Genomic DNA, 12,764 nt, shown 5'->3' with positions numbered 1-12,764 from the left:
GTCTTCCTTCTCCCAAGGAAATGTGAAATCAACTTATTACCGTAATGCTTTGTTTGCTGCCACTAGGTGCAATTTTGAGGACTATTTCTACCTGATTTAATGAGTGTCCTCTGTTGCAATGATCATTTTGCAAATATGCATTCCTCCTGGCAACATCATGCTGCCTCTCATCAGACTTCACATTTACTGCTATCTCTTTTCAGTTTTATCAGCTCAGCCACCTTCTCCACACCACACTCAGCCTTCACAATGTTCTAATTGGGTTTTTCACCAAGTCTATTTGTTTAGCACAGGTACCAATTCAGATTTCTCTCTTAAGGAATTCTGTTCTCAGATCCTTGTTATATTTTGCTTCCCAGCAGAGTAATTATAGGGTCACATGGTTCATACAAATAGGTTTCCAAACACTGGATTCTCAGGGTCTTAGAATTTGGGGTATTGTCCTCTCCCTTCCTGGAAGTCCCTGTGCTCTTTATGTAAACTGGCCATTTCCTCTCAACAGTACAGATGCCCAGGTCTCTCAGAAATGGCAGGCAGCGTTGTCCAAGCCAGGGCAAATCAGTCTGATCCCTCCACCCAAGTAATTGTTTATATTTGCATAATGATAAAGAAAAAACCTTCTTAAAGATTCCTCCCATAATCATGAAAATCTGCTCAAGGTGATTGCTGTCCCATCCTGTGCACATAGAAGTGATGAGTGTGATTATTATTTACTCGTAGAAAATCACAAATAGCAATTTCAGAGACATAATCCTCCATAATGCCCAGTGTGCAAAAACAGCAAAGCATACTTCTGGGGTTTATGTAAAAAAGCACCTCCTTTATTACCAGAAGAACAATGGTTTTCCACATCTGTCTCTGGCACTGTGGACTTACTGCAACTAGTGCTCCCTGGGCGTCAGTTTCGACATCTATCATGTAAAAATCCCAATGTAATTTAACAAAACTTTTTAGTATGATTCATCTAACACGTGTTTATTTTAAGTTATTACTTGTCAGGGACACAAAGTTTTTGTCCTTTAAATGTTCAAAATATATTGGTTGAGAAGAGAGTCACAAAGAGACTGAACAGCAAACAAATCAAAACATAATTACTGAAGTAGAATTACAGATAAAGTACAATGGGAACACTGTGAAGTCAGTTTTTAGCTTAGGGAAACAACATTTTGACCAAACAACAGATCTAGAGAACAGCAAATGTAATGCTTTTAAGTCAGGGCTTTCTGGGTCCAACCTTAAGCTCTTTCCATTTCAGCACTGCAATCCACAATAACTGCATAAATATCAAATTGAATATCGTTCATGATGGGAAATTTCAAAGTAAAAATTGTTTTTTAACATTTCATATATAAATGCTACTAATTATAATAATTTTGATACATTCTATGTCCTTCCAGGTCTATTAAATACCCTGATCTGCATGTCATTTGGGGAAAAAATGTGTTGCCAATGCAGTGGAAAAAAACAGGAGCTGTGGAGTAGATTGCTAGCTATTTCAGCTCTCCAAGCTTCAATTTCCTCATCTGTAAAAAGCTCTGTCACATTCAGAGGGAAATTAAATGAAAAAGTGAATATAAAATGCCCAGCATACTATTTGCACAAATTTGCTCCTCTAGAAAGGTCAGTTATCTCTCCTTAAGAGAAAATGTTCCTTTAGGTCAATGTTGCAGAATATTAGAAATAGCAAGAATTTTAGTGATAATCTAGCTTAATTCATTATTTTTCCTGAGGTAGATGATAAATCCCATAGATTTGACTTTATGATTTAAGAAGATAGTTTTCTAACATATTTGAGACCCCTTTCCATGCCCAGAGTAAGGCTTCAGTGCCTAATGACAACTCTGGGCTGATTTTAGAAAATCCATTCAACGCCACATCTAAAAAGTGAAACAGGCTGAAAAGATGCTGTGAATGGCATCAACAAAACTTTCATCATTCTTTCTCCAAGACACTGGTAATTGTGCTAAGAAAATTGAAACGGTAGATGGTAGTGCATAGCAAAATATATTTTATAAAACAAATAATTGCAAAAAGTGATTTTAAATAAAATTTTCACCATATGACTGATGCTTAACTCTACATAGGCAATTTGGAAAATTAACTGATTTGACAAAAAAATTCATGTTCCAGAAAACCAATTAACCAATTTTTATCATTGCATTGCATAATAAGGTTAACTAAATCATGTTAAAACCACATTTAAGCCTTTCTTTCCATTCAAGCTCAACCCAGGAAGTATTGAGAGAGGGAAAGAGGAACTTATGTATAATAGAATTACTAGAGAAAAGGCAGTTTATTTTGTTTGATTGGCAAGTTAATTGATTATTAGTGTTGCCTTTTGTGAATTTGTGACACTTTTCAGTGAAAATAATTAGGAAAAATTTCTTTTATTTTGGTAAAATTGCCAGGATGATTCTTTAGTTACACAAATAAATCAAACAAAAATTAAACCAATATTTTGCAGGAAGTGGATAACCAAGCATCTTGCCTAAAAAGTCCTAATTCTAACTAAATAGTTTTCAACTAACTAAATAGTTTTCAACACTCACTGATACGAAAGCTTCAGTTGGTAGGTTCCAGAAGTATTTTATGAGGGAAGGGTCCAAACTCTCCCATTCTTTCAATGTGATAACATGCATAACTTTTGTGATCCAACCTAGGAAAGTCTCCGGCACAGAGTATGCACTTAGGAAAATTTAATACCTTCCCTTACGTCTCTGGGTTTCACTATTCTGTAATCTACCATGTGCATCAGTTTCCTCTGTGGCTCAGCAGTAATAAACCGGACTGGTATCCATGAGGTACAGGTTCAATCCCTGGCCCTACTCAGTGGGTTAAGGATCCAGTGTTGCCATGAGCTGCAGTGTAGGTCACAGATGTGGCTTGGATCTGGCATTGCTGTGGCTGTGATGTAGGCTGGCAGCTGCAGCTCTGATTTAAGCCCTCGCCTGGGAACTTCCATATGTCTTGGGTGTGGCCCTAAAAAGACAAAACAAAAACAAAAACCACAATGTGTATGTTATTGACTTTTCTGAACCAGGACCTTCATTTTAACTTGACAGCTTTGGTACATATTTTTGAATTTTAGTATTTGATATTAAACATTTTCAGCTTCATCATATATTCTCTGCTACCCATGGGTTCTTCCTATTCCCTTTAAGCCTTTCTTTGGTTTCCTTAATAAATCACCATATTCTACACCCACAAGTAGGAACTTCTGACACCTCAGTGTGATGCTGACCTCATCAACAGGAAACTTACCAGCAACTCAACACTGAGAATAAGGCACCTTTAGATATGTATACATGTATTTATTTATTTCTTCCCGACATTGAAATCAATCAAGATTAAAATTCAGAATATATAAGAAGCCATATATTTCATGGATTTTGCATTCATGTTGCAGAATATTTTTGTTAAATGCTATTTATATGTAGTTTTACATATTTTATACAAAATGTGGAAAACAGGCAAGGGGATTTTTTTAATAAACAAAGTTAAATTAAAATGTGTGCAGTGACATGGATAATAGTCATGTAATAGGAAATCACATGGACGAATAAAGCCATTTCAGTGAATATGTAATTGTGAATTGGGGGAAGGGTATTTATGAGTGTTACCGTATGATAAAACCTGTAACACACTAATTATTTCTGGGTTTCGTTTTGGTTGCATAGTGTGAGCAAAACTCTGATTCACGCACTTATTAACTACAAACAAGGACAATGTTTAATTAAGAAAAGAATACAGCAAAGACAATTCTGTTACACTCAAAAAACAGTTTTAGCTTGAACTACCTTAGCACAATACCTAGACTGAGGCCTCAAACAACAGAAATTTATTTTCTCACAGTTCTGGAGGCTAGAAGTTCACCCTCAAGGAGCCAGCAATGCCACTTTTTATAAGGGCACTAACGCCTTCAGTAGCTGCACCTTCACAACCTTAACTTCTCAAGGCTCCATCTTCACATACCACAGCTTTGGGGGTTGGGGTTTCAACATGATTTCTGGCGGGGACACAAATTAGTCCCTAGAATAATAATAATGTTTAATTTAAAAAGAATGCAGAAAGACTTTATTCTGTTCCATTCAAAAAAGGAGTTAACTGAGCTTTTGCTCCGCAAGGGACACAAAGTGTAAAAATTGTACTATAACACATTTAAATGTATAATTTTTCAGGCTTTTTTTTCTTAAGTTGAATGTGATTTAGAAGTGAAATTCTGGTCACAATTTTGTAGAATCCTAGAAGTACCTCTGTTGACCTCTAAGGAAAATTGCCTTGCTAGTCTGACCCATTTATTTACAGGAAGAGAAAGTACAGTTCAGAAAGAAGTAACCCTGCTGAAATAAATAAGGAGCTCACTAGTGTAGCTGAGAGCCAAACTCTCACTATTGCCATTGCTTTTCCAACCTTAGTTTCCCAATAAGCCACTACACAACTATCTCCATGTGAAAATATATCCACTTGCCTTTCATTTTCATTAATTGCCTTGCCAATGTCTTTTTGGTAGTGGCAATTTAATTGAAAAGCAAAGTCAGTAAGTATAAAGATGGCTACCTTAATTTTATTGTTTCAATCCATTTTCTACATTTATGATGCATTGATGAGGTAAATTATATCTCCAGCTGTGATCTAAAGTAAAAAGGAGAAAGAGAGAGAGATTGAGACAGACAGGAGGAGAGAAAGAGAAGACTGGAGACACATAAGGTGTCTTGGGCAATTGTGAAATGCTGTTTTAAAACATGGAGCTTCTGTTGTGCTACCATTTGTAAATTATATTTCTTGAAAACATACATGGTGGACAAATGCTGCACATAAATATCATTCATTGTGGAATCACCCTTAGTAGTGGCTAGGTGTGCTAAAGACATTTCTACGTAGCAAATAAATCAGTAGTGAAATTATTACAGAAATCCTTTGTCATTAATTACCTCAATGCCAAATAAATCCAGGGTTTATTTTCTCCCGGTGGAAGCATGGCCATTTATAATGATTGCCCACTTATTGTTTTAAATGCTAGCATAGCTTTTAATGAAGATATTGACAGAGTGACAGCAAAACAAAAGGAGTGGAAGAGATAAGTTATGCTCTTCACTACCAAGTAAGAAACAAGACCAGTTCAAAATTGGTCAATGTAATGGATGTTGACTAGAGTGTTAGTCAATGGAAACTGAAATATATTCCTACTGCATCACCCAAATATTCTACTCCTAAGCATTTACTAACGGGAAAAATAATCTTATATACAAACAAAATTATACATAACTGTTCATAGTAGCTTTATTTGTATTAGACACAACTGGAAACAATCCAAATTTCCTTAAGCAAGTAAACATATAAGCCAAATGTGGTATATACATTCTACTTAGCAATAAAAAGAAAATATCTATTAATTAGTGCAATCCCAAAGACAAAAACTCAAGATAATTATGATCAGAAAGAATGCATATCAAAACCAACAATACATAATAGATGATTTTTAAGTAAATATTAGAAAATGCCAATAAATCTGTACTGACAGAAAACTGATTTTGGGTTTTTTGCTTGCTTCCCTTTTTTTTGTTTGTTTGTTTGTTTTTTAGAAAGAAGGACATGGACTAGGTGAGAGATGGATAGGTTGTAAAGGGACATGAAGAAACTTTCAGGGATGATGTGTTTATTCATTATTACGATTTTAGTGATGATTTTCTGGGTGTAAATTCACGTCAATTCTTATAAAATTGTCCATTTAAATATTTCTTCTTTTTTTTGTTTTACAGCTTCACTTGCATCATATGGAAGTTCCTGGGCTAGGGGTGGAATCAGAGCTATAGCTGCTGGCCTACACCACAGCCACTGCAACATCAAATCCTTTACCCACTGAGCGAGGCCAGGGATCAAACCCACATCCTCACAGAAACAACTCTGGATTCTTAGCCCACTGAGCTACAACAAGAACTTGTAAATATTCATTCTTTATTATATGTCAATAATTCCTTGTCAAACTGCAGAAAATTTAAAAATAACACCAAATATATGCTACATATTAGATACATAAGAGTGAATTAATAATATATAAACTCTCACTCAAATGGTATCTCTCACAGTACCTAGCTCAAAAATGACAAGTCTTGGCCTAGTTATTTTTTGAGAGCCTGATTCAGTTTTAAAGATAACAGATTAATTTAATCATCCTTAACATTTCAACTTTACCAACACGCACACTCTTCTTCAAAAAAGTAGATTGTGATTAGTTAGAAAGTCATACGACAAAAACTGGAGCCATAAAAAAAACTATAGCAAACAAAGCAAAAAATACATTAAAAAGTAAAAAGTCAATAAGGAAGATAAAATGGAATCTTAAAAATACACAGAATTAGTACAAATGCAGGCAGAAAAAGAGGACAAAATAATTCAAGAAAATCTGTGGTGAAAAGAACAACTAGCAAAATCATAGATAGACATTAGCCCCCAAATATTACAAAATAAATAACTATCTAACCATCATATGCAAAATATGAACCTTGGGACCCACAGCCATTTGTTAAAAAACCATAAAATTTCTAGAATCATACATAACAGAAATCTTGTGACCTGCATTTAGACAAAAATTTCTCAAAAATCACAGATAAGCGCATACATACACTCACAAATACACGAAGAACAAAATAACAAATGGCACTTTACCAACTGAAAACTTCTGCGGTACTAAATTCAGTGTTAAGAACAGGAAGAAGCAAGTGATGTACTGGGGGACAATATTTGAAAAATATAATCAACCAAAACTTGTATGCAGAATGTTAAATAATATTTAAACTCAGTAATAAAAAATGTAAAGGCAAAAAATGTTTCACCCAACTCTTTACATATGTATACATGTTTATATGCGGCACTCAAGGTCTCTTACTGATGAAATGTAAATTAAAATCACAATGTGACACTATTACTCACTAATTTGAATTTGAATGGTGTATGAGTCTCCTAGAATTTCCTTACCCCACTAGCACAAACTGGGTGGCTTAAAACAGTTGAAATATTATAATTTTGGAGGCCAAAAGTCCAAAATCACGTTGTTGGCAGAGCTGATTTCTTCTAGAGGCCTTAAGGGAGAATCTGTTTTATTTATTTATTTACTTGTTTATTTACTTATTTTTATTTTTCATCTTTTTATTTGTGTTTTTGCAAAATGTGTATCATTGTATTTTATGCATATTTTAAATTTATGTAAAGGGGTTGTATTATATATACATATATCATATTTCATTATTCCACAAGATATATTCTACAAGGTATATCGTTTTTCCCTGTGAATAGCAAATCTATTGTTCTGAGTGTTGTATAATATATTATGGCATATATCCACCAATAATTTGCATACCCCTCCTTCTGGAGATGGACTCCCAATTACCTTCTTAACCATAATAATACAAAAGAAGTTTCCATATACAACCTTGCACATGTCCCCATATGGATCTGTGTGAGAATTCTTTTTGGGAGATATAGTATACTCAGAAGTAGAACTGCCAGCAGTGGGCCAGATTTAATCTTTCTTTACATTTATTTTTTTAATATTCTTTTCCAGTATGGTTTACCATAGGATATTGTATACTGTCCAACTTTGCCAATACCACTTGCTGAAGAGATGTTTTTTTCCCATTACATATTCTTGTCTCCTTTGTCAAAGATTAATTGATAGTGTGTAAGTCTATTTCTGGGATCTCTATTCTGTTCCATTGATCCCCATGTCTGTTTTTGTGCCAATACCACACTGTTTTGTTTACTGTAGCTTTGTAGTATTGTCTGAAGTTTGGAAGAGTTATGTCTAATGCTTTGTTCTTTTTCTTCAGGATTCCTTTTGTAATTCTGGGTCTTTTATAGTTCCACATAAATTTTAGGATTATTTATTCTAGTTCTGTGAAAAAAAATGTTACGGATAATTTGATAGGGATCACATTGAATCTGGACATTTATTTGGGGAGTATGGCCATTTAAAAAATACTAATTCTTAACACAGTATTACAATATTAATTCTTATATCAAGAGGTTGGGATATTTTTCCATTTCTTTGAAGTTTCTTCAATTTCCTTTATTAATGGTTTATAGTTCTCAGCATATGTCTTTTCCCTCCTTTCATGATAGAAAACAAAATAGATATAGAGGGAACATATCTCAACATATAAAAACTATTTATGACAAACACATAGACAATATAATATTCAATGATGAAAAGCTGGAAACCATCCCACTAAAATCTGGAATACCACAAGCATGCCCACTCTCACCTTTTCTATTCAACATAGTATTGGAAGTCTTAGCCACAGCAATTAGATGAGAAAAAGAGAAATAAAAGATATCCTATTTGGAAGGGAGGACATAAAATTATTATTATGTGCAGATGACATGGTATTATATATAGGGAACCCTAAGACTCCCAACAAAAACTACTTGAACTAATTAACAAGATAGCCATATGTAAAATTAACATACAGAAATCAGTTGCATTTCTTTACACTAACAATAAAATATCAAAAAGAGAATGTAACAAAACAACACCTTTTAAAATACCCCCAAAATAACATATCTAGAAATAGGGAGAATCTGTCTTAGACCTCTCTCCTAACCTCTCGTAGCTTGGAAAATTCTTGATATCCCTTCACTTGTAGGTACACCTTTGCTCCCATCATTGCCTCTAACTTCACATGGTCATTCCTCTGTATGTCTCTGTTTACTATCCCTTCTTTCCTTTTATAAGGACTTGTTCGATTTTAGATCCCATCGTATTCCAGGATAATCTCATTTTGAGATTTGTCCTTTATTTACACTGGCAAAGACATGTATTCCCATAAAGGTCTCATTCTGAAGTTCCAGGTAGGCATATCTTCTGGGAGCCAAAAGTCAACTCTCTGCTAATGGTTACAATACATTTTTTTTAAGTGACATAATCTGTTCCTGGTGATGATATAGAGAAACTGAATCACTTAATACATTACTGGTAAATATGCAAAATGCTACAGTCCCTTTGGAAAATAACTGGATAACTTCTTATAATGCTAAACATATAGTTATCATATAGTTACACCAGGTATACCACTTCTAAGTATTTACCCAAAATAAATGAAAATTTATAGTTACATAAATCTTTTATGTGAAACTTTAGAGTATAATTTTATGTGTAAATGCCACTGAAGGGGTTCAGAATGAACCGTCCCAAAATCTGTCACTTTGACACATGGATAATTTTGTGCTGAAGACAATCAAGGCCCCAAAGGTCAGGCAGAGCTTTTTATCTCCACCTTAAACTACCTAAAATAAATTAGGTAGAGGGCATAGCTCAGAAAGAGAGGTATTATCAGAGAGAAATTTTATCTGAAATACTTTTTTTATTATTTATCTGAAAGACTTATCTCTGAGGCAGAACAAATTTCTAATTACCAAACATCTGCTCTTCTTATTGTTCTATGATTACCCTCCTTTTCTTTGAAGGCCAGGCTCCCATTCCATTTCTTTTTTTTTGTCTTTTGTTGTTGTTGTTATTGTTGTTGTTGTTGCTATTTCTTGGGCCACTCCCGCGGCATATGGAGGTTCCCAGGCTAGGGGTTGAATCGGAGCTGTAGCCACTGGCCTACGCCAGAGCCACAGCAACGCGGGATCCGAGCCGCGTCTGCAACCTACACCACAGCTCACGGCAACGCCGGATCGTTAACCCACTGAGCAAGGGCAGGGACCGAACCCGCAACCTCATGGTTCCTAGTCGGATTCGTTAACCACTGTGCCACAACGGGAACTCCCCATTCCATTTCTTAGTTCAGGATGGCATATAAGCCGCAACTGTCCTACATGTCCTTGAGTCTCATATTTTCCAGGACTCCCTTATGTACCAAATTAAATTTGCTTTTCTCTTATTAATATGCCATTAATATGCCATTTGATTATTAGACCAGACAAAGAACCTAGAAAGGTAGTTTTGTTTGTTTGTTTGTTTTGCTTTTCTGTTCAACACCTCAAACTGGAAATAAAACAAATGTCTCAACTGACAACTTGATAAATATCAGATGTCGCTAGAGAAACAGACAGCATTATCAGTGGTTGCCAGCGAGTATACATGTGGTGAGGGTGCATGGCAACTTCACAGTGATCTGAGGAGATTTGGAGCAGTAATGCAGAAGGTTCCACATCGTAATGGCAGCAGTGAGTAAACCTGATAAAAGATATTGAATTCATGGTCTCATTAAATTTGATCATCACGCCAATTGCATGAAATAGGAATTTCAAATTTTGTTTCTAATATCTGAAGAGTAGGTAATCATGATGTCAGATATATGAATCATCTTAAAACCCAGGTTAGTTCATTCCAAATTCCACAGGCTTGCAACGACTCCATACTGCTCCTAGAAGGCCATTTAGGTGATGTCCTGTACTGGAACTTGGACCAAAAAGGGGCAGGAAAGACCACTGAATGACACTGTGTTTCAACAGCATTTCAATCAGAGGAGGTGGTGAGAGAGAAAAAAGAAAGAAATAAAAATAGAGAAAGAACATCACCAGATTCCTTTCATCTGAAAAGAAGGAACTGAGTAAGATTTTCTGACTATATGAAGTTGTTTTTCTCTCCATCACATTCATGTGCAAATATTGCTATTTTGTGTTTGAACACATTAACCCTGATTCCACATCACGTCCACCATAAACAGACACTCCATGGATTTCAATCTAAATCCACGTGGCAACGGACTGAACAATTTAGCCACCCCAGCTGTTAGACTTCATAAAAAGACAGTCCTTTGAAATTCACCCTAGCAGATTTTCCATACAACAGGAAGAAAGTTGGTTGAAGTGGGGAAGAAGATTGGATTCTATTTATTTCCTCTTCCCTTGCTCTTGTCAGCACATAAGGAGTGAACATACGTTATCAAAAACACAGCTATGGAGACCAAGGCAGTAGGCATATAAATTTTACTTGTCTTCTTACTATTTGCACACTTAATAAAAAGAAATTAGAAAAGAGGTCACGGGCCACACTTGGCCCATCCCGTCTTTTCTGGACTGCATATCTTCTCTTCTAGTGCCCTAAAACATGCATTTAGCATTCAGAATCAAGAGACTGAACCACACGTGGAGGTGAAATACATTCCTTGGCGTGCTTTCAGAAACAGCCTTCCTGCAAAGAAAATGTGATTTTTCTCCACTTTTGCTCCCACATTGTAAACCCACTGGGACAAGGTTCCTCAGCCCTGCAAATGCTCAGCCCACTTCAGAGGGAAAATAACCAAGCTTTGATGCTAGTTTCAAGTGTACACAATATCCTTCTATTCAGCTTTATCAGCAACTAGTTTTCTTGCATGAAACCAGTATCTGTTTCTCAATTAATTCTAGAATTTGAGAGGGAAAATTTTCATCCTCAAACTTCATTTAAATATCCATATATTAAGATGAAAGCAAAGGCACATTTCTTCAAGGAAAATGCTAGACATAGTAATTACCTTATTTTCTTTCCTCATCACATGGAGGTATGAGGAAAATTTATCTGAGGGGCTAAGACAATCTTAGAAGAGGTTGGCTTTGCAGATATTTTGTCCTTATTTCAGTAATAATGAGACAGATGCTCATTCAAAAATAATACCCTGTGAAAGTATTTTGCTCAGAGTGTAACACAGTCCACAAAAATATTGGAACATGCTATAGTGTTATGCTTTTGATAGACATGTAGTTTCGTAGGTAAAAGAGTGTGAGAAAAAGGTAGACTTTAGAACAAGCTGATCTTTCAAAGTCCTGCACAGGCCAATGCCTTCATTCTTTCATGTCCAGACATTTTAGAATACAGAAAAATATCACTTACAAGTTAAGTGACTGTCCATAAGATTGTAAATATCATTCTGAATTCCTTCATCTGCAAAATGAAACTATAGCAAGCAAACTACAGTGCTGTTGTAAGGATAAAATATGAAATATAATGAAAACACTAAGCCTAATAATGTTTAGGTTAAAACGAAAGTTAGTACTTAATAAAATGTATCCTCTAGAGAGAGGTAAAACTACTAGAATTCTATTTTTTTTCCATAGCCGTGATTCACCAGCATAAATGTCTGGGAATCCATTCTGACATCTTGGAGCACCTACTCTTGTCAATCATTCCTCTTTTACCTTTAGTTTCTAAAAAAGACCTAATACTCAAGCAAAAGAGCATTCATTGTATGCTAAGTCTCTGGATATTACATTTTAAAGATCTGTTTAAACAGTATGTGAAATAACCCCCTCCCTTCCAAAGAACAGAAGGAATGTATATAGCTACCTGCACTTAATGGATGTACAAGGGAGGCTGAAGTGGAGCCTGCTGCGAGCAGGCTGATGAGTGATCACTAGGGATTCGGTGCTCAGCAGCTGCCTGCCAACTTCTGCAATCTGTTCCTGCTCAGATCGAGCTCACCGAGCTCCTACAGTTCCAAGGCAAAGGAAGACACTGTGAGAAATAACTGAAGGCAAAGTAGGACTCAGAGGAAAATGAAATTGCTACTAAATAATAAGCAAAAGAAGGAAATCATGAATGGATGTAAACAGAAAAAACAGAGGTAGAAAAAAATGAGAAGCAGCTTAATGGATATGTGTCAGGCTACACATCCTGTAGTTCATACACTACCTCAGGCACATATTCACTGGATGTCCTTAAAATAGCATTTAAACTACTTGAGCCTCAGTTTCCCTCCATACGAAAATGGAAATAGAAATGATCCTGTATGGCTGATAAGATGGTTAAGTGAAAATGCATGGAAATTCATTATACTACTGCT

General features: G+C 35.5%; 1 long non-coding RNA gene across 6 annotated transcripts in view; it reads right to left on the bottom strand.

The window, feature by feature from the left end:
* Positions 1–12,764, bottom strand: part of LOC146404954 (uncharacterized) — a 621,252-nt gene that overhangs the window by 399,766 nt on the left and 208,722 nt on the right. Inside the window, exons 3-4 of one of the 6 annotated variants that reach the window (XR_014839819.1) lie at positions 4,558–4,632; positions 948–4,029 (exon numbers count right to left, since the gene is read on the bottom strand). The exons of the other annotated variants lie outside the window; for them this stretch is intronic. This is a non-coding gene — a long non-coding RNA (uncharacterized LOC146404954). Of the gene's footprint in view, positions 1–947; positions 4,030–4,557; positions 4,633–12,764 lie in introns of those variants that run through there. 6 annotated transcript variants of the gene reach the window in all.

This window comes from Sus scrofa, chromosome 3 (assembly GCF_054392235.1).
Source record: "Sus scrofa isolate SSC_HxYL_T2T_F1_AM1 chromosome 3, Sscrofa_HxYL_maternal_Yorkshire_Landrace_v2.0, whole genome shotgun sequence".
Lineage (NCBI taxonomy): Eukaryota > Metazoa > Chordata > Mammalia > Artiodactyla > Suidae > Sus > Sus scrofa.
This window is presented reverse-complemented; position numbering and strand designations above follow the sequence as displayed.